Below are 20,385 nucleotides of genomic sequence, written 5' to 3'. Positions count from 1 at the left end.
TCCCCATGCATACTCTATACTCCCAGGTCCAGGCGCTGGTACCCCCTAGGGGCAACCAGCCCCCAGGCTCAAGAGGTGGTCCCCTTCCCTCCTGGGGCAGAGACAAGCAGACAGCGCCGGCCCGGCCCCCGCCCCCTTGCCCAGAACCCAGTCCCCAACAACCCCCATTCACCTCTGGAGAGGGGGCTATGTACAAAAGAGGGGTCCACATGGCTCAAACCAGCACGCCAACCGGAGCCACCCCTGGACGGAGCAGTCCTGACCCCCCAATGAGCTCCGATCCCAACCCCATGAGTCTCCCACCCCCAGTGAACCCCAACATGAACCTCCCCACAGGGCCACCCCCAACAAGGACACCGATATCGAACACATGCTCCCGAACCCAAACGCCACGAATCCCCTCCCCCACAGGGGCACATCCCCACAGGTGAACTCCATAGCCAAGAAGCCGAGGAAGCCACACCCACACAGCGTAAGCTCCACACACAGCCCCGCACTAAGCAACCCCGCCGCACCGCGCTCCCCCACCACACAGCGCGCCGCAATGACAAGGCAAGGGCCCCGCGCAACGCCACCCCCGCCCACTGGTGCAACAGGGCAGACCCCACCGAGCACCGCACCCACAAGAGGACCCCCGACCCCGCACCATGACAGGGCAAACTCACCCACCAAGAGGTCCCCGGCCAGCGGCAGGCACCCAGGGCCAGTGTCCCCCACCACGCCCCCCTCAGCCACAAAAAACACTACATCACTGCCACAAAGTTAAAATGCAGAGAGCTTTGCGGCCACATGTTGATGGTTCTCATATATATGAACACATTTTTTTTCTCGAGCTCTGTAAGTGCTTTTCTGCATTTGCATATGCAATGATCAGGTGTAACATTAAAACCAGCATAGGCACCCTGACTAGTGTGCAGCAATGCATCCCTCCACACACACACATCAACCTGTAATACACAGTGTATCCCAACTCCTATAAGAATCAGAGGTTTGAATAGTCCATCTGTTGGATCGGACCATACAGGGCAGCCTTCCATCCCAACATGCATCACTGAGCATTTGCTGCCTATTACCTTGTTGCTGTTTCAGCATTGTTCTTTCCGTGGACCATTTTTAATAGATACTGACCACTGCAGCCTGGCAACAGCCCACAAGAACCGCAGTATCGAAAATGTTCTGACCCAGTTTTCTATTATCACAAGTTATTCTTTGTCAAACTTGATGATATCTTTAGACTGGCGTGTTTATCCTCCTTCTAAACACATCAACCTTGAGAATAAATATGAACTTTCTTCTCATTACAGCCTTTCACTAACACATGCATCTATGGAGATAGTTGTATTCCCATAAACTGGTCACTGTTATGCTTGTATCCTTTAAGTTTGAATGTGCAGAGTGATTCCCAAAGGTTATCTTGTACAGCTAAAGTTAAGACAAAACCTAAAGATTTACAGAAGAATATAGATTTTCTGTTCTTACCAGTCTATTCTAAGCATGTGCAGGTTAGTGGTATCAAAGTATACATAGAATGTAAAATTGTACTGGTTTCAAAAGTGTTAAAACCGTTTGTCATATGGTTCCTGCAGTATAAAGAATTTTAATGTGATCACACCTTGATCATAAACCAGTGCAGCATTAACCCTTCCCCACATGTTGCTGTTGTAAGTGTAGGGCAGTGGCATAAATATGCCAGCAGAGGACGTCATGCTGTTATATTGTCCTTTGCGTTCTGGCAGTTGGTGTAGTTTGTCTTTTAAATTTACGCCTTACTGTGGATTCTGCTATGGTGAGCTGGCTAGATTTCGATCAGTGTTAGTTTATGCCTCGGAAGGTAAGATTCGCTGATTGCTTGCTCCTAACTATAACTAAATGGTTTTATTTTGTAAAACCCTGTTAGTGCAACGTTTATTTTATTATTATTAATGCAGTTAGTGAGATGTTTGTGAATGCCTGACGGTTTTGGGTGTTTAAGACTGTTTTATACAAGTTGTAAGCTTGCTAGTCATTCATTCCATTGAATGCACTTAGTGGGTTACGCGCGTGACTTAATTACCTCAGTAATCTCTTTTTAGGTTAAATGACTGAGTATTTGATTCTGGATAGTTTTTTATATATATATATATATATATATATATACTGTATTTGGGAAACTGCTTTAAAGTGAGTGAGTTATGTTAACACTCAGTGTTTGTTTATGCTTCGGAAGGTTTGGAAGGGTGCCAGATAAACTTAATGGTCTCAACAACGATTTTGACCACCCGTGTCTGATTCTCGCCTCCACCCACACTCCCACAACAACCCTTAGAACACAACGCAGAGTCTTCGGAAGTAGCGAGGTGCCACCTGACACAGACAAGGTTACATAAGGATTACGATTATTGATTAATTAATCTTTATCAAAATTTATTATAAAAAATTATTATTCAGAAAATTATTTCTTAACCAAAATCATTACTTACAAATAGAACTCAGAGATGTCCTCTGGTGTTGTTATTATGGGCTCAAAGCTCTTAATAATTGCAATTAGTAAATTATTATTAATAATTGATCATTCTTAACCAAAACCATGCTAGATGTCACTGTTTAATCGACCACTTCACCGAAGGTGGGGGAACTTTTACCTTATTTTGACAGATAATTCACTCTTGCACGAAATAAACACAAACGCTTCTCTTAAATACAGGGGTTGGACAATGAAACTGAAACACCTGTCATTTTAGTGTGGGAGGTTTCATGGCTAAATTGGACCAGCCTGGTAGCCAGTCTTCATTGATTGCACATTGCACCAGTAAGAGCAGAGTGTGAAGGTTCAATTACCAGGGTAAGAGCACAGTTTTGCTCAAAATATTGAAATGCACACAACATTATGGGTGACATACCAGAGTTAAAAAGAGGACAAATTGTTGGTGCACGTCTTGCGGGCGCATCTGTGACCAAGACAGCAAGTCTTTGTGATGTATCAAGAGCCACGGTATCCAGGGTATTGTCAGCATACCACCAAGAAGGACGAACCACATCCAACAGGATTAACTGTGGACGCAAGAGGAAGCTGTCTGTCAGGGATGTTCGGGTGCTAACCCAGATTGTATCCAAAAAACATAAAACCACGTCTGCCCAAATCACGGCAGAATTAAATGTGCACCTCAACTCTCCTGTTTCCACCAGAACTGTCTGTCGGGAGCTCCACAGGGTCAATATACACGGCCGGGCTGCTATAGCCAAACCTTTGGTCACTCATGCCAATGCCAAACGTCGGTTTTAATGGTGCAAGGAGCGCAAATCTTGGGCTGTGGACAATGTGAAACATGTATTGTTCTCTGATGAGTCCACCTTTACTGTTTTTGCCACATCCGGGAGAGTTACGGTGTGGAGAAGCCCCAAAGAAGCGTACCACCCAGACTGTTCCATGCCCAGAGTGAACCATGGGGGTGGATCAGTGATGGTTCGGGCTGCCATATCATGGCATTCCCTTGGTCCAATACTTGTGTTAGATGGGCACATCACTGCCAAGGACTACCAAACCATTCTTGAGGACCATGTGCATCCAATGGTTCAAACATTGTATCCTGAAGGCGGCGCCGTGTATCAGGATGACAATGCACCAATACACACAGCAAGACTGGTGAAAGGTTGGTTTGATGAACATGAAAGTGAAGTTGAACATCTCCCATGGCCTGCACAGTCACCAGATCTAAATATTATTGAGCCACTTTGGGGTGTTTTGGAGGAGCGAGTCAGGAAACATTTTCCTCCACCAGTATCACGTAGTGACCTGGCCACTATCCTGCAAGAAGAATGGCTTAAAATCCCTCTGACCGCTGTGTAGGACTTGTATATGTCATTCTCAAGACGAATTGACGCTGTATCGGCCGCAAAAGGAGGCCCTATACCATACTATTAAATTATTGTGGTCTAAAACCAGGTGTTTCAGTTTCATTGTCCAACCCCTGTATATATGAACATTTATTGAAGCCATATAGCCCTATAATACTATTATTCTGATACAAAAACCTTCGCCTAACTAACAAGCACCATTCTACACAAAGGGGATAAAATGAGTACCTAACAATAATAATAAAATAAAATATATGCGCATTGAGTGTCTATGGAGATCAAACCAGCAGTTTTATGGACAAAATGTGCAATTCGGGTTAATTTCTTGAAGCCCTCCTGGTGTGCTGATAGACGGTGGGCTGCGCCCTTAGCCAATAGCAACTTTAAAAGTCCAACTTCTAACTCCTGGCTGATGTGGGATCAGCCGGACAAAACACACGCACCTTGTTGATCGCTCCGCGATTAAGCAACACTTACACAGCAAATCAAAACAGCTCAGCATAAAACACTTCAGTCAGTATTGCATGCAACAAGTTGATACCTTGGATTAACTACTAGTGATTCTAAATCACTGTAACTATGCCTCATCCTGCCCAGACCTCTAAATGCACCTTTCCAATTTATTATAAAAAAAAGCAAAAAACTAAATTATGAATTACGTTGATTTCTTCTCTCCACCAGTTGAGGATGGGTCAGAAAAACGAGGGGGGGTCCACTCAAAAAAAAAAAACTGTAAACTTCTCATATGTCAAAAACGGGGAAAATATGAAGAACCATTTTGTCAACTGAGTCATCACTTCAAATGTCTTCTTCAAATAAATCAACTTAAGGGTTTTACCTTGTCATCATTTTTGTATTTTGAGTAACCTTGTGTGATTCAAAGCCACTGACCAAGCTCCTAATTGGTTATTTTTAGAAGAAAACAACCATTTTAAAAATATTAGACTTGAGTCTCTTCTCTGAGATGATGCCAACATATAGGTTGTCCCATTATGTCCTAAGATGTGGTTGTTGAGGAACCAAATGGCTTATAGGAGGCAGGGAATGTCATGTTGATGTGAGTTTAAACAACCAATATTCAAATGACGTACAGCACAGAACAAACAGGTGAATCCAAGGGGTTCTCCTGAGGAGTATAAATACTGAGGCGAGTGATTGGAGAAGTGAAAACTCAATCCAAGTTGTCTTGCATCAGTGATTACACTGATGCAAGACAATGAAATGAAATGAATGAAACGGGGGCAGATTAGGGAGACTGATATGACAGAAACAAATGCAGGAAACATGTTTAAAAAAAAAAAAGAACACCAAGAAAATGCCAAGAGCTAAACCACTAACACAGATATTACAAAAATAACTAAACACTATAATCTACTAAAATACAAATTCAACCCAAAATGACATGAAACTCAAGACCAGGATCACAACACAGATCCAAACTCCTTTATATCATGACACATTCTTTAAGACTTTGCAGTCTTCCAAGAAGGATTTGTTGTTTCCCTTCTTCTTATTCAACTTTATTCTACAGGAATTAGCTATGCAGAGGTAAAACGTTTCCTTTATTAGACAACAAGTAAAAGAGTACTTCTGTCAGTAAGCACAGGTCTGTCAGATGAATAGCATTGTTAGCATGGTAGCGCAATAACTTTTGCTGCAGAAGTCTGGGAAATGTGACACACAAATTACCACACTGGTGGTCTTTCATGACATTTCGACGAGGCTCTTAGTGTAAGCATGAATGTTATGAAAGTTTAAAAAAAATATTTAAATAAAGTAAAAGGTAAAACAAAAGGAAGAAAAAATCCAAAGCAATGTCACACTGAGAACTTATTTTCCTCACAGAAAGACATTTTCGAAAATTTGTCATTAAGGATATCCAGCTGCTCCATTTTCTTAGAGGTAATAAAGTGCTCATCCAAAACTTTTAACAAAAGGAGCACACACACAAGGCTGTGGTACATGCTGAGTTTCAGTCATCTGAGATTTCGGCAGTCTGGTGGAGAAGCTATTATTAATCTGCAAACACAATTCGAGGGCAGCTTCCTCTTCTTTGCAATAATGCTAGCAAACTACAGATGTTTGCATGCTCCATAGCAGCCCATAAATAATTATTTCAGTGAACTTCAATGGTGCTGAGATACTTCCTTCCCTTGATTCTTATTAACTGTTTGCAGCACATTCCCATAATATTCCATAACCTTTAATAACACATCTTCTTGAGTTGCCATAAACATAAGTTTATCAAGACATATACTGTATGTATTACCGGTCCATGTTCATGCAGCCATGGGTTTCTTCTGCTTTTCATTAGAGGGTCTGTTTTCCATATTCAGATAAGGAATTAAATCTGCAGGAACAGAGGATGCTGGGAATGCTGCAGGGTGGCAAAGCAGTGGTTCTGATAATGGAGCCGACTCCCATTTAGCAAGCTATGAGGCAACCAGCTGTGGCGCCGGGCCAACCCAGCCTCTGTGAGAGGATAGCTAGCAGTGTCACCGTGGACAGGCGTTCTCTTTCTCTCCGACGTGGTTAAAGCTGCATGTGACAGAGGCAAGAGGAAGAATGAAATGCTGTGCTTCAGAATTACTCTGGGGCTCCATTTGTGTTAAAACGTGGGAGAAAAGCCAATGCAAATGGTGGAAAGTGTAGAATTTACGATGTAGAATATTCAAACTCTGGGCTATCAATCATGTCAAAGCTTGATAACAAGCTATTGTTATCAAGCAAAATGGGATTAAAGTCCTTCTGTTCTCCATAATGGCAAGAGTCACCTCCTGTTCATCTTTATAGTCTGAATTTGTGGCTATGTAATAAATGAATGTAATTCACGGTAAGGAACTTACCCGGACACTGGCCAGTGGTGGATGCCCCTCAACTGTGTTCACTTCAGAGCAGTCTGCAGAAAGAAATAACAGGTCAGACTTAATGTGCAAGCACAAATTACATATGGAGCTATGGCAGTAGTTGTAATGGAATAGAAATCAAGACAGTTCACTTCAGAGTTTAATCAATGATTCAATTCCAGATTTAACGCATATGATTTGCTGTCTCTGCAGAGGTGGAACGATCATTTATGGCCAGACCGTATAAAGGTTCCAGCCAGAAATATTGTTTTCCCTTTCTGTATGAAAAGATATTCTTTTGATTTATATGCATTACTAATGTTTTTATTCACAAACATAATTAACCATAAATCATATTCCTGAAAGCTTTCTTTAACCCTGGGCTAGTTTATCTCCAAACATACAGTTTTCTGTTACAAAAACAGATGCAATGAATGGATTTAATGAATATTAATGTAAATTGAATGTGAATTATTTGGGTTTTAAATGCTTTACTCATGATGTGCAGTGCAAAGTGCCAGTTATGTTGTTAGCTTGTTACAAATAAAAGAAAATCCATACAATTACAGAATATGCAATAAACATCATAATATGCAGGCTTAGAAGGATGCATTTCAGGTGACTACAATAAACTCATGCCATCTGCTTCAGTCAAATACATCAAAATAGGGAAAAAGCTTTGTAGCATTACTAAGAAAGCAAATCTCTTGAATTTGAATTAATCTCATTTTTCTTACCTTACTCACTTTGTAAATAGTTAATCAGATCATTAATAAAGCGAATATTAATGACTGCTCTCATTCTGTCACTCTGTCAAATTTGCAAACCAACCTTTCCATCAGCAGCGACAATACAAAACACATATAAACTTCAGAGTAAAAGGTATATATTTAGGTACAGGTAATAGAAAAAACAAAGCTTCGTTCAATGTTTCCAGGCACACAGGCATTTATAACTTTGACAGTACATGTATAAATCGCAACCTTGCTAACTCTACTCTTCAAAATGGGAAAGACCAGAAAACATGCTAGATGTGTGCTGATATTGTGTCTAATCCTAAAACAAACAGCTGGTGCTAATGACCCATGGACTGTAAGCAGGCGTTGATGATTAAAATAATTAGCAGTTTGAGTTAAAAAAAAGTCTGCGCTGTAGACTGTTTTAAACTGATATGACTGAAGAGGTCTCTTTTGTTTAGCCAATCTTCAAAATGGGAAAGAAAAAAGAAAGTGAATTTCAAGGAAAGTAAATATGTGTTGATCTCCATAAAACAGGAAATGGCTACAATAGATATTCAAGTAAACTGGTCCATACTTAGAGTCAGATGAAAAATTTTAAAATTAAAAACAATTGGAACTGTTACAAACAGTGATGGAAATGGACCAACCCATTTATTTTACTGGTGATGTCAATATAATTTAATTTCCCTTTGGGATTAATAAAGTATTTTTGAATTGAATTGAATTGAATAACCTTTGAGGCAGAGCTCTGCCTGGCCTTTCCGACCAGTAAAAGTGGGTTAAGAAAATCAGTGGTAGGAAAAATAAAGTGCCAACTTTAAATCACAGAAATGGAACTTCACACCTGGAATGCTGTGAAGATACACCAACGCAGGTGTAGAAGCCAACATTCCAGTTTTCTGACAGGCAGCCTTTCCTTTCAGTATGTTGTCTTAATATAATGTACCGCTATTTGTCATGTGCGCACTGACAGCCCCCTCACCTCTGCATCAGAACAATTCAAGCATGATGACAGAGAAAGCTACCCGTCTGCACCGGAGTCTAACTGAATTTGTTTGTGTTAGTTTTGTTCTGCATGCAGCGAGCGGAGAGTCGTGCATTCAGGAGCATTTCTGCTCCACCCCTCTGATCCAACATGATAACAGACAGAGGTGTACAAAGAGACAAATGATCTTTTCAACTGAAGTGATTTACCTTGACACAAGCTTTCCACTGTACTTGCACAGTTTTTTGATTGTTTTGCACAGCAGATATGTTGCTTACAGTGATAATAAAAATAGGATTTTCCACCAAAATTCTTAATATTTATACAACAGTAACAGTAGAAATATAGAACAGTACGTGCTTCACTTGAAATAAAGGCAGATGAGAGATCATAACTCCTCTTCTAGTGGAACAAACACCAGTTTTGTCAGATAATATCAGCCAATTAAGCACAGGCTAGCTAGATCTGGAAGATCTTAAAAAGCATTAAATATGCATATGTAGGCTGGTGTTAATTACATAACTTATTGTTTTCATTACCCAAAAAACATAGCATTCACATACATACACATAAAACTAAAGAATCAGCAATGTTCCCATAGTGCAGTATAAATAAACAGTTTTCATGTGATTAAATTGTAATTACACTTGAAAAGAGCATTGCATGGGTGATAACAAGCTTTTAGTGGTATTAGTCAGTTAATAGCACTTAGAAAATTAAAAGTTAAAACAAGCTAGCAGGGGTTAAATTGGAGTCAGGCAAAAGCTTAGCAACTATTATTGCATAACATGATGATGTGGAGCAGTTTGGTCTATTTTCTTCCAGTGTTTTTTTTTTATTTTTTTTATTTTGTAAAATGTGAAATTATTAAGTCTATGCATATTATAAATTATCATTATGTCCTGCCATTATCACCTTCTGTATCCTTACTGTATTTTACTGTGACATAATGGGGAGCAGACTTTGGCGCAGTGGTTCTGTGAAGTTATATAAATCAAATATTTACTTTTTATATCATTAAACAGATTGTCCTTGAAATATTGCCCTTTAGTTGATGAAATCTTACTGTTGTTTTAGATGTAGGGAAAGCCCAAATTTACACCAAGCTCCGCCATCAATGACAATACAGTGGATCTACTTCTTTCCATTTACCAATTCGGCCTCAATCAAATTATTCAAATACAAAAGCATTATCAGGATCCTACGAATCACAATTGGGATTGCAAAAGACTGTGGAAGAACTAGTCCGTGCATGCCTCTGTTCTAGGCTGGGCTATGGCAATGCCTTTTAATCAGAATGGTCACAGAGTCCGTAAAATAAAACCTTCAGTTGATGCAAAATGCTGCAGTGAGACCTCTGATGAGAATTAAAATAAAAGATCGTATCTCCAATTTATTCTTCTCACTAGCTCCCTGTTTATTCCTGAATAGTATTTGAAATTCATCTTATCAAATATTAGGCCCTGATTAATCAAGCTCCAGGTTATATTAAAGATATCATTGTTCTGTACGTTCCCAGTAGAGCACTTTACTCTCAGACTGCAGATTTTTAGAGTTTCGAAGAATAAAATGGATGGCAAATATTTTAGTTCTCAGGGTCCTCTCCTGTGCAACCAGTTCCCTGTTTGTGTCTATGGGGCAGATGCCCTTTTTGTTTTCTATAACTATCTTTAAAATCTTTTTTTTATTTTTTATAAAGCTTATAGTTGGAATGGCAGGTTATCCTGATCTGGCTTTGTAGTTATACTGCTATAGGCTTAGGCTGCTTTAGGACACACTAACCAACTCTCCTCACTTTGCTACTTTCTCTTACTACTGCAGTTACTGCTGCCTTTAATGTTGTGTTCTATCTGTATTTTCTTTACACAGACATTATGCCAGGCCCAGTGCTATTGTGTTAAGTTCCTGTTCCTGCCTACGGTCTTTGTTTGCCTTCCCACAAGAAGTATAACTGGTTCAGTGCTTCTGTGTTTTGGCGTGTTTCCTTCCTATTGAGAGCAACTGATAAAACTAACTGATACCATTGACTATTTGTTCTTTCTTTGCTTTTCTCTCTCATCAAATAACTGCAGGACTACCACTTCTAAGCTTTTTCAGTGACTGTGACTGTCCACTTCTCCAGTCTCGGTTTGCTCTCGTAAAGGCTTTTGTCACGACTCGGTCACTCCAGTTGTAAAGCGATTGTCATCTAGCAATGCCTACACGCTGCTCAAGACAATTGAGACTCTTTACATATGTCCTACCGAGCATCACCAGGACAGTGGCATCTGTTTCTATCTTCAAGAAACTTTTGAAGACCCAGTTCTTCAGAAACCATCCCCTGCCCTAGGATGCAACCTAGGAATATTTGGAATAACATTACTTGGATTTTTTTGAATGTATCTAAATGAAACTACATTCTAAATGACTTAGATTAGACATGCTTGTTTTGTAAAGTGCCTTGAGATAATATTTTGCCTTGAGATAATATTTATTGAGAATTAGTGCAATGTAAATAAACTGAACTGAAAACAATATGAATGAAAAAACATTGTAAATCTACCTCTGTGAGAAACCACCTTTACACTCCAAAGAGCCCTTCATTCCCTCGTTTCTACCCAGTGCAATTTGTCTAGAGGCACTAAAGATACAAGACCCTTTGTAAAAAGATAACATCATTTTTTATAAATACCCACTATAGTAGAACTGCTTACGTTATGGTTAGATAAAATACCCTAAATTATATTTGTATTTTTAGATTTTAGAATAAAGAGAAATATACTCCTACTGGGGAATTAATGCTTTTTTTCAGTTCCATAAAATAAAATAAAAAAGCGCATAATTTGTAGCCTACTGACAAAAATATTAAAGGAGACAAAAAAAATCTATACTCTGCCACTAGTTCTATTATGCTGTAGACATTATAAGTGTCAGGATGTGACATTTTGGACTTAGTTTGTGGTTTTGTGTTTTGTTTTGCTAGATGTTTCTTGATTGAGGTTTTGTATTCATGTTTATTACTTTCTGTTTTCTGACAGTTCTGGTTTCCTTTTGCCTCCCAGTGTGTTCTCCTCTCGTCATTAGTTTTCCTCTTTTAGTTATTAACTACTCAGTTTTAGTACCCTTTACATTCATTGTCCCTCTTAGCTTTATTTCCTCTAGTTTATCTTTATTCTTCAGTTCCTCCTTTATAGGTTAGCTTTAGTTATTGTTTACTTTTATTCTTGTCCTTGTTTCCTCTGCTTCATTCTCAGTTTGTTCTATCAGTGTTGGTGTAGTCAGGGTTTCTTTTGCTAAGTCCTTAGTTCTTAGGTTGTTGTGTTACACCCCCAGTTTCTCAGTTTAGTTCATGGTTATTCCAGTTTCTTATGCTTCAGTGATTATTTATCTTGTCTACAGGTTTGCTTGGTCTGTGTTTCTCTTTGTTGTTTTTTTAGTCACTTCATCCTTGCTCAGTCTTTGTATTTGTTTCACCTGTTCCTTCTGTCTCCCTGCCTCCATGTCTCACCTGTTCTTAGTTCCTTTGATTACCTGCCTTTGTTCTCCCTCAGTATATTACTTGGTTTTGTTTCATTGTTCTTTGCTGGTTCCTTCATTCACACTTCGTTCGCAACTCTCTGCACTACCCCCGTTCTTGTCATGAGTTCCTGTAGTGTCTAAAGTAAGTTTTTGGATCTAACTCTTGTTAGTACCTGCAATGTGTTTTTGTTACGTTTTGCTTCCCCCTGAGACCTTTTGAATAAAGCTCTGGATCCATTCACAATGCTGCTGCCAAGTGCTTGTCTGCGCTTCGGTCCACCCCAAAACCACAATGTGACAATAAGCATGTATTTCACAAAAACATAGAAAAACTGCTAAAATTAACCTTTTGTATTTTAAATCATTGCATGGCTGTTCATGATTTTTGTCCACATGAAGCTTTGAAGCTACAGGTTGCAGACGGCTGTGTTATAGGGCAGATTCAAATCCACATTTTGCTGGTTGAAAATCTATAAGCAGGTTCTAGAGGGTTTGCAGTCAAATTTAATTTTACTCTGATGTTCAGCTGTGATCTTCATTAAATAAAAACTCTTTCAGACATTACTCAAATGTTAGATTGCACATTTTTCTATTATGCATGAAAAATCTGTTTTGTGACTTGTGCCCTGGTAATGCATGCAGTGAAAACAGCATCAGAAAACAATTTGATAAGGTCTCATGGCATCTATTTTAGATACTGAGAGACTCTTATTCCAGTCGATCTAAATCAAGTGAAAACAGCTGTGATTGAAGCTGTTTTGTAAAATAATACCAAAAATTCTGCAGGTAAATATAATAAGTAATACAATCATTTGACATTTGGAGAAGCAAATGAATAAATTACATTTAAAAATAACCCACAGCATTAAATAAACAAAATAATTTTAGTAATGATTACAGTTTTGATTCTGGGCTTTAGAAGTCTTGCAGCTGTTTTTTTAGACATAACTCAACTTTCTGACAATGCTAGCAACAATGAGTACATACATACTGAAATGTCACTGCCGCGGCAACATTTTTGACCATTTCTAGTACAGTCGGTTGAAATAGTATTATTAAGCTTTTAACTTTTTCACATTTTGTCATATAACACCCAGAAAAGTCTTTTTGTATTTCATAGGTATTACAAACAAACCCAAAGAAGCACATAATTGTGAAACTGAGGGAACATTTTTCTTGGTTTTCTACAGTTTTACAAATAAAAAACTAAAAATTGTTGTGTGCAACAACCTTTTTGTGAGTATGTCTGCAACTTCATGCTTTGAGAGATGTTTGAGCTTTTCAGCTCGAGCTCAATGAGACTGAATAAAGAACATCTGTAAACAGCAACTTTCAACAATTCTAAATTAGATTTTGGTGATTTTAACACATAAATATGCTTTGGTTTAAGTGTCCCATTGTATCTCTGGCTGTTTTTAGGGTCGTTGTTCAGCTAGAGGTTGAATCTTTGACCCAGTCCCAAGTCTTTTGCCACATGTAACAGGGTTTCTTCCAGGATTGTGTTGTATTTAGCTCCATCTGCTGAATCCCCACACCATCATGCTGTTACCGCCATGACTCATTGTAGAGATTGTATGTCCGGATCATTAGAATTTTGTCATACATAATGATTTGCATTGAGGTCACAGAATACAGGTTTAGTCTGATTTTACCACAGCACCTTCATCCATACTGTATATGTGCTGTGTTTCCTACATGTCTTGCAAATGGGACTTCTTATGACTTGCTTTTAACAATGATGTTGTTCTCTCCACTCCTCCATAAAGACCAGATTTGTCTTGGTTGCTTCTTTGGTTGTTGCTCTCCTTACTCTTCTTTAGTAGATGGAGTTGCACCATTTTGTTTCATTTTTAGATGCAAGTTGGTTAAAGGTCAGATTAAATTACAGATAGTTAGTCATATATATATATATATATATATATAAATGATTGCCCTGGATTTCATTCAGGGTAAAATAATAAGTATAAGTAAACAGCAAGTATAAGTAAAAGGGATTGCTGCAAAGTCAATGCCTCACTGCAATCTGCTTGGTTTTCTTTGGGAAAACATTGTTTTAACAATTAGCATAATAAGCTGAACTTGACTGCACTGTTTTATAACTTGGGTCAAATTGGAATGTATGTAACTGAATTTGAGTCGGTCTGTAACTGGATTGAATTGAATATAGCTTGTGGCATTTAAAATGTATGTCAATGTATAACATATTACAAGTGTCTTGAGATGATATTCGTTGTGAATTGGCGCTATACAAAGAAACTAAATTGACTTGAATTGAATTACATACATGTGGTGTATACACACCACACTTTTCAGGGGTTTTTTGTTTGTAAAATGTTGAAAACCATGTATCATTATGTGCAGATCAAAATTACGTGCTACACTGTGTTGGTATATTAAAAATTCAAGGAGTGTTAATACATCCAAGGCACTGTATTTTGCTTAACAAAGAAAGAGTGTTTGTTTATTGCAGTTATTTCTAAAAACCTCTTTAAAGGCTGTCTGTTCTCGGGAGCCATGTTTTTTTCTCTCTGCTGCAAAACTGGGGACAAACATGAGGAAATCACAGTTAACTGAAGCTTTTTGGGGGGAAGAAAACGGAGCTGCTTTCCATTTCTTTATCTCCAGTAATAATGACAACTGAGGGGAAGCTCTAATCTAATTGCCAAAAGCAATCTTGATTAGAATCACAACAGTCCTTTTTATCAGCAGCAGTCATTGCTTCGCAGTATGTTTGTCCAAGCAAGGCATATTTACCAGCCTCTTTCAGAAGTGCAAACAAGGTAAGCTTCGACAAAGGACCCCGACACTGAGAGCATCCTTCAGCGTTTGCTCAGCAGGCTTAGATCAAAGGAAACGTGTTTCTTCATTGCCTTTATTGTTTGTGACTCACAGAGCGCTACCCTAAAATAAACCAGTAGCAACATTTGAAATCAAATCTAACATTTAAACCCTTTTTTCAGCATGATGCACAACGGCTAGGCATTGTGAAAAGCACAATTTCATGGACGTCACTCTTTACTGAGACACCCATCCTGCGTTCACGTCCTCTGAAGCCCTCAGCTCTCAAGAATACATTAATGCTCACTACACAAACTCTCACTTTTCATGCTGCTTTAGCTACATATTGTGAATCCATGCTAACTGCCCCTACACCTACCCATCAACCTCCCACACATCAAGCACTAGCACATATGCTCAAATGGAGGAGGAAGACAATGACTGTAGGAGGATTTCTAGTCCATGTTTGGGTTGTTGCTGTTTTATTTTTTTTAATTTAAAAAGGCTGTAGTAGGATGTGTGAATTGTTGAGAAGGGAAAACAGGTTGCGCACTCAAATACAAAAGCAGATTTGTTTTAAAACATCTTTTAAAGATCAAATGTCATTAAAACCCACACACTGTCTCTTGCTAGTTCTTTATCTCTGCCACAAACAAATGGTGTGCAGCTCTAAAGCTTCCTCTAATATTGTTTTATAAACACTTATTTCTCAAAATATAAATACTGCGATGTAAATGTAAATACATTTTTTGACAATTTCCTAGATTAAACAGGATCATTTCTTTGACCGATTAACAGAACCAATGTTTAAACAGGTTATAATTTCTAAAATGCAAAAGTTATACATCATACAATAATCTTGTTAAGGATTGATAGAGGTCTATTCTATTCCACAGTGCCTGTTAATGTCCTTTTAATGAGATGCCAGAGAGCAAGCCAGACTCATTGACAGAATTTTTTCCAGCCGGTGGAGCTTAGAGTAGTCCAGCCATCTCTCGCCTGCATCTATTATGCACACTGCTGCTCAGCTGGCAGAAAGAAGGCTACCACACATTTCCCTCACTTAAAAAAAAGAGAAGCTTGAATGCTTGCAAAAGTTCACAGTAACAAAAAGTCTTAATCATAGGATGGAAACTTAAACAGCCATGACACTATTGTGCAGCTGCCTTTCTTTTTAATAGCAAAAGACATGTAGCTTTCAGCAAATAAACATAGCTTACATATGCATGTGGCACTGTAGCATAAACAATTTTTCTCCAGCTAATACAGACTGCCTTAGGTTTTTCAGACATTCCACAACATAATCACAATTATGAGAGGCAAAAATGCTCTAATGCTGTAAAATTACATAGTTTTTTATCAAGCTACACTATCTATCGCTCTGTCAGCATGGATGAACTGTTAGACCAATGGCATCCCAGACTATATTCTGATTAATTAGGTAAATAGAAATTTGACCACTTAGGGGTACTCGTGGACCAATAAACACTGAACCTGGAAATAGCCAAATAAAACCAAATGGTGATGTCAAGGTCAAATGTACCCCATCCTGGTGCAACACTGAATTCTACATTCATCATTTCACACTCACCCACTCTGTACAAAACATCCAGTAGACATATCAAAAGCCACACACATCCTTCAACAATGTGACAGGATAAATGACATTACTTTGATAGGTCAACTGACACGGCATGATAGGAAAAAGTGTGACAACAGCTTAACTGAGCACCTCCCATCTTTCCTGGTACAAGTGACGTTTGATAAGTAGCCAATTTTAGACTCTACCTGAGCAGAAAGTCTGACTAATCTACCAGCTTCTTACATTTTGCACAATATGCACAACAGACACAGTACTTCTTCTGGCAACAGTTACAGAACTACTATTTTCATGAAATTCTATTTATCAAAATTTAGGTAACAATAAGTAAAGGTTACAGATAACATTGCAACAATCATTGTTAGATTGTTTTGGCAATTGTAGGAATAATTGTTTTTCTTTTTTAAATAAAATACATTTTATTTTTGCTCTTACTTTATGGGTAAATACCACTTGATCTCACTGTAGGAATTTTATTAGCTGTCATTTGTGAAAAATCTATAGATCTAAAGTTTTAAGAAAAGCAAGCCAGAAAATAAGAGTAAAATTATTTTTAGAATAACACACAGTCATGTATATTCATATAGCTGCTGACTTTCCATGATAAATGATTCATTTGCTACTGCATTTGTAAAGCCAGCATGGAAACCAGGGCTCCTCTGCAGCCACCCTCAAGGACAAACATCTATTTGTTCAGAGTTTTAAGACATCAAAGTTCAAAGCACAAGATGGGGCTGCCATTTGGGAAGCTGGGGGATTTTGTGTTTATTTCCTCCAACACTAACAGAATAAATAGTTTATTTTGTTCTTTCTATGTTTTTTATTTATTTAGAGCATTCCTCCAAAAAACAACCATCCTTTGTTTCTGTTATCTGAGGATAGGTGTGACCCAAGGCTACTAATGTCCAAACCAATATATTTATTGATCAACACACACTTTAGAGGTCCCAAAGAAAGGTGGAGAGGGACTCGACAGGGTGCCTCTGAAACAAAGCCTGTTGAACATGTAGGGAAAAAGCTATTTTTTGGGAATTAAATTGTTTTGTTTTTTTCAATGCTAATGCTAAATCAGTGCTGGTGGTAAAGCCAGTTGCTAACTAGTTCAATAAAGGAATCGGTATGGTTTTCTATACCCAGAGAATCCAGCTTGGAGCCATGAAATTACACCTCTAAAAACCTCTGTTCAGGTAAACGTATGACCCTTCCTCTTTTGTTTTGTTAATTTATGTAGGGGACTACAGAGCAAAAGCACAGTTTAATTATACAAATCAGAATATTTATCTCAGCTTCCTTTAAAACAAATGTCATAATATCACCAATTTTAATTATTAATGCTGCTTTAAACAACAAACATCTTCTGTGAACACTTTACATTCCCAAACAGCTGATCTTTGATCTGTATTAGCAGAGAGTTGCAAATGAGAGTTCCAGACCATGTTAAAGCAATATTTATTAAAGCTTCCTTGCATAATGAAAAGACCCACAGTGTTTTGGAACCAAATCAGAAACACCGTTTATGGATTCAGTGGCTGTGACAGCTCTGGGTAACACATTTACCTACATGAACTATCAAAACAAAGCTGAAAAATGTGAGACAGTGAGCATGTGCTATTCTGGTAATTATACAAATGTTTTAACATTGAAACTCAGATTTTTTTGTCATAAATTAGGCAGAAAAAAAAAAGTACTTTTAAATATGGCACTCACAACATCTTGATTGATTGTTTGTCTCAATGAGGTCACCTCCAGCTCCTATTATTGTTTTTGAACCAGTTGAGAATTGATGCCATTATAGTACTAGCTTTTATTGACACTGCTGGTCCGGCCCAGGGTTCAGTAAAATTGAGAAAATCCACACCTTCAGTTGGCACGTTTTGCTTTCACACAGAGATCTTTTAGGAACCAAATGTGTCATGCAGTTGCAGTAGGATTGTTTCGGGGGCAGTATTTCGCTGATCAAGAAAAAAAAGAATGACGTAGAAAATCCATCTTATCGGGGTTTCTGTTGCTACCTTGGTGTTCAAATGTAGTTGTGCACCTGTACCTTATCACTACTCCATGTAGCTCCACAAGACATTTTTAAACTCTTTCATCTTCTGATTTGTGCTCTTACTTTGTTTTTTCTCTACTACTTCTTGTACTAAAATGTGCTGTCCTTACAATTCATCCTCTGTTCCAGCTATTAGTACACTAACCCATGAGATACGCATTCACACTGCAAGTGAACTGCTCCAGGGTCTGGATATATGCCAAGACTGGTAATTGTAATCATGCCAGGGTACAGTTCTCTGGTCTGTTTCAGGTTCCGGCATGGGTTCACAACAGCATGATCCAGACTCTGACACGGCACAAACCGCCCTTAGTGCCAGAGTCTAAAGGGCCTATACATTTTGCTTCAATCATTTTTTTTTTCTAAATTCTGCTTTGTTATCTCCTAAATTCCGTTTTTCCACTTTTATTTATAAGTTAACAGATTCTGAAGAGATACTACAAAAAAATATCTGTTTTTAAGCGTAATAAATACAAAATGTAAAGTAAATCCAAGAGTATGGAATTTAAATTAAATTTAACGTTGTGATTAAAATGTTGTTTAAACTGTACCTACAAGTAAAAAGTAGCCTGTCTGCTTAATATAAAAGTAAAGTGCTTGTAAAAAGGAAGTTCTTCTTAAACCTAATACTCTTATATATGGACTCCAAACTCTTAGTATGTGTTGTCAGTATTATATGGCTTATACTAGTATTGTGGCCATGTCTTACTTAGCTGATTACCAGGTTTGAGAGCCTTTTTTTTTGTTTGTTTATTTTGTCTGTTAGTTTTGAAACATTTTGTCCCCACAAGCATATCCTTCTGTGACAACACACAGGGTTAACTGGGTTTTACAGAGCCACCAGTATGTTCTAACAACACAACCCCTAAACACACATAGCTTTTCATTTTATTGTCATAATCTATTTGCAGAGGACAGTGTGATTAAGCCCAGAGGGCTTTAGAAAAACTCTCCAGTAAACACTTGCTTCAGCTGACAATCATTGCATAGTGGTCAGTGATATGATTTATTCATATGTCAGGTCATAACATGTTATTTTATGGCACTTCCAGTTAATCATGCCTGGACAAAACTAACAGAAGCAATTGTTCTCCTGCTTTATAGACTGGCTTTGCTATTGCACTGGTCATTAAGTGTCATGGTGTTCAAAGCAAAGTAAAGGGGAACCATCACTGTAAAAGGTAAGTAACTTGTTAGGATAAACTCATATCCATTGACCAAATTCACAGATTCATTTTGATAATCAATTTACAGAGGACTTTATTTTAACTGCCACATTCTGTGATTCATTTGTGTCTTTGATTTTGCACCACAAAATGTCTATCAAAGTCTTATAAAGTAAATCCTCAGTTTAATTCTGACTTTTTGGGTGTAGGATTATAGCTCAGCCCAGCCATTTTAGCAAAAACAATTTATATTTAACTCAGTATCTTAACAAACAGATGCCCTGATTTGTTGAAATAATAGTTTGAATTACAAGTTGTGTTTGTGAACTTCTCCCATCCCAATCGGTTATTCTCTCACCCATTTGGTATCAGCAAAGCTGGAAAGCAGGAGGTAAACACAACAATTAGTGCAGGATTTCTTGACACCACCAGTGTTGAAAATGACCTTTATGGATTTAGCCTAAGTTCTTGGCTTTGAAAGCTGCTCATTGACCTACTTCATATATGTGATAGGTGATATCAAAAATACAGAAAAGTACGGAAACAATGAGCTTGTATTATTCCTAATCAATCAAACTTGTTATTAACATTAAAGTTTGGTATTCTCAGTAAAAACACAGTTACGTACAACATTTTGGTTGGTTGTTGGCCTCCATGAGTCTGCCATTTACTAAGACATGGCAAACTTGCAGACCCACTCCTTGGTTGGACTCTTTTACTAATGAACGATAGAAGAAACTTAACATATTAATTGGTGATACTTTTGAGAACAAACAATAAAATAAGAAATAAAAATCTGTATACTTATATGGACAAGTAATCTATAAAAAAAATAATGTATTAACGCAGAAATATTTGTTGAAACTGCTGGATTTCAAACCAGGTGGA

General features: G+C 38.0%; 1 protein-coding gene across 2 annotated transcripts in view; it reads right to left on the bottom strand.

Annotated features, from left to right (window-relative positions):
• Positions 1-20,385, bottom strand: part of lrfn1 (leucine rich repeat and fibronectin type III domain containing 1) — a 221,830-nt gene that overhangs the window by 104,255 nt on the left and 97,190 nt on the right. For both annotated transcript variants that reach the window (XM_047392490.1, XM_047392489.1), the window contains exon 2: positions 6,681-6,733. The gene's annotated coding sequence lies outside the window, so the exon portion shown is untranslated. The remainder of the gene's footprint in view (positions 1-6,680; positions 6,734-20,385) is intronic.

This window comes from Girardinichthys multiradiatus, chromosome 18, assembly GCF_021462225.1.
Source record: "Girardinichthys multiradiatus isolate DD_20200921_A chromosome 18, DD_fGirMul_XY1, whole genome shotgun sequence".
NCBI lineage: Eukaryota > Metazoa > Chordata > Actinopteri > Cyprinodontiformes > Goodeidae > Girardinichthys > Girardinichthys multiradiatus.
The sequence above is the reverse complement of the archived record's forward strand: the minus strand, read 5'-3'. Positions and strand labels throughout refer to the sequence as shown.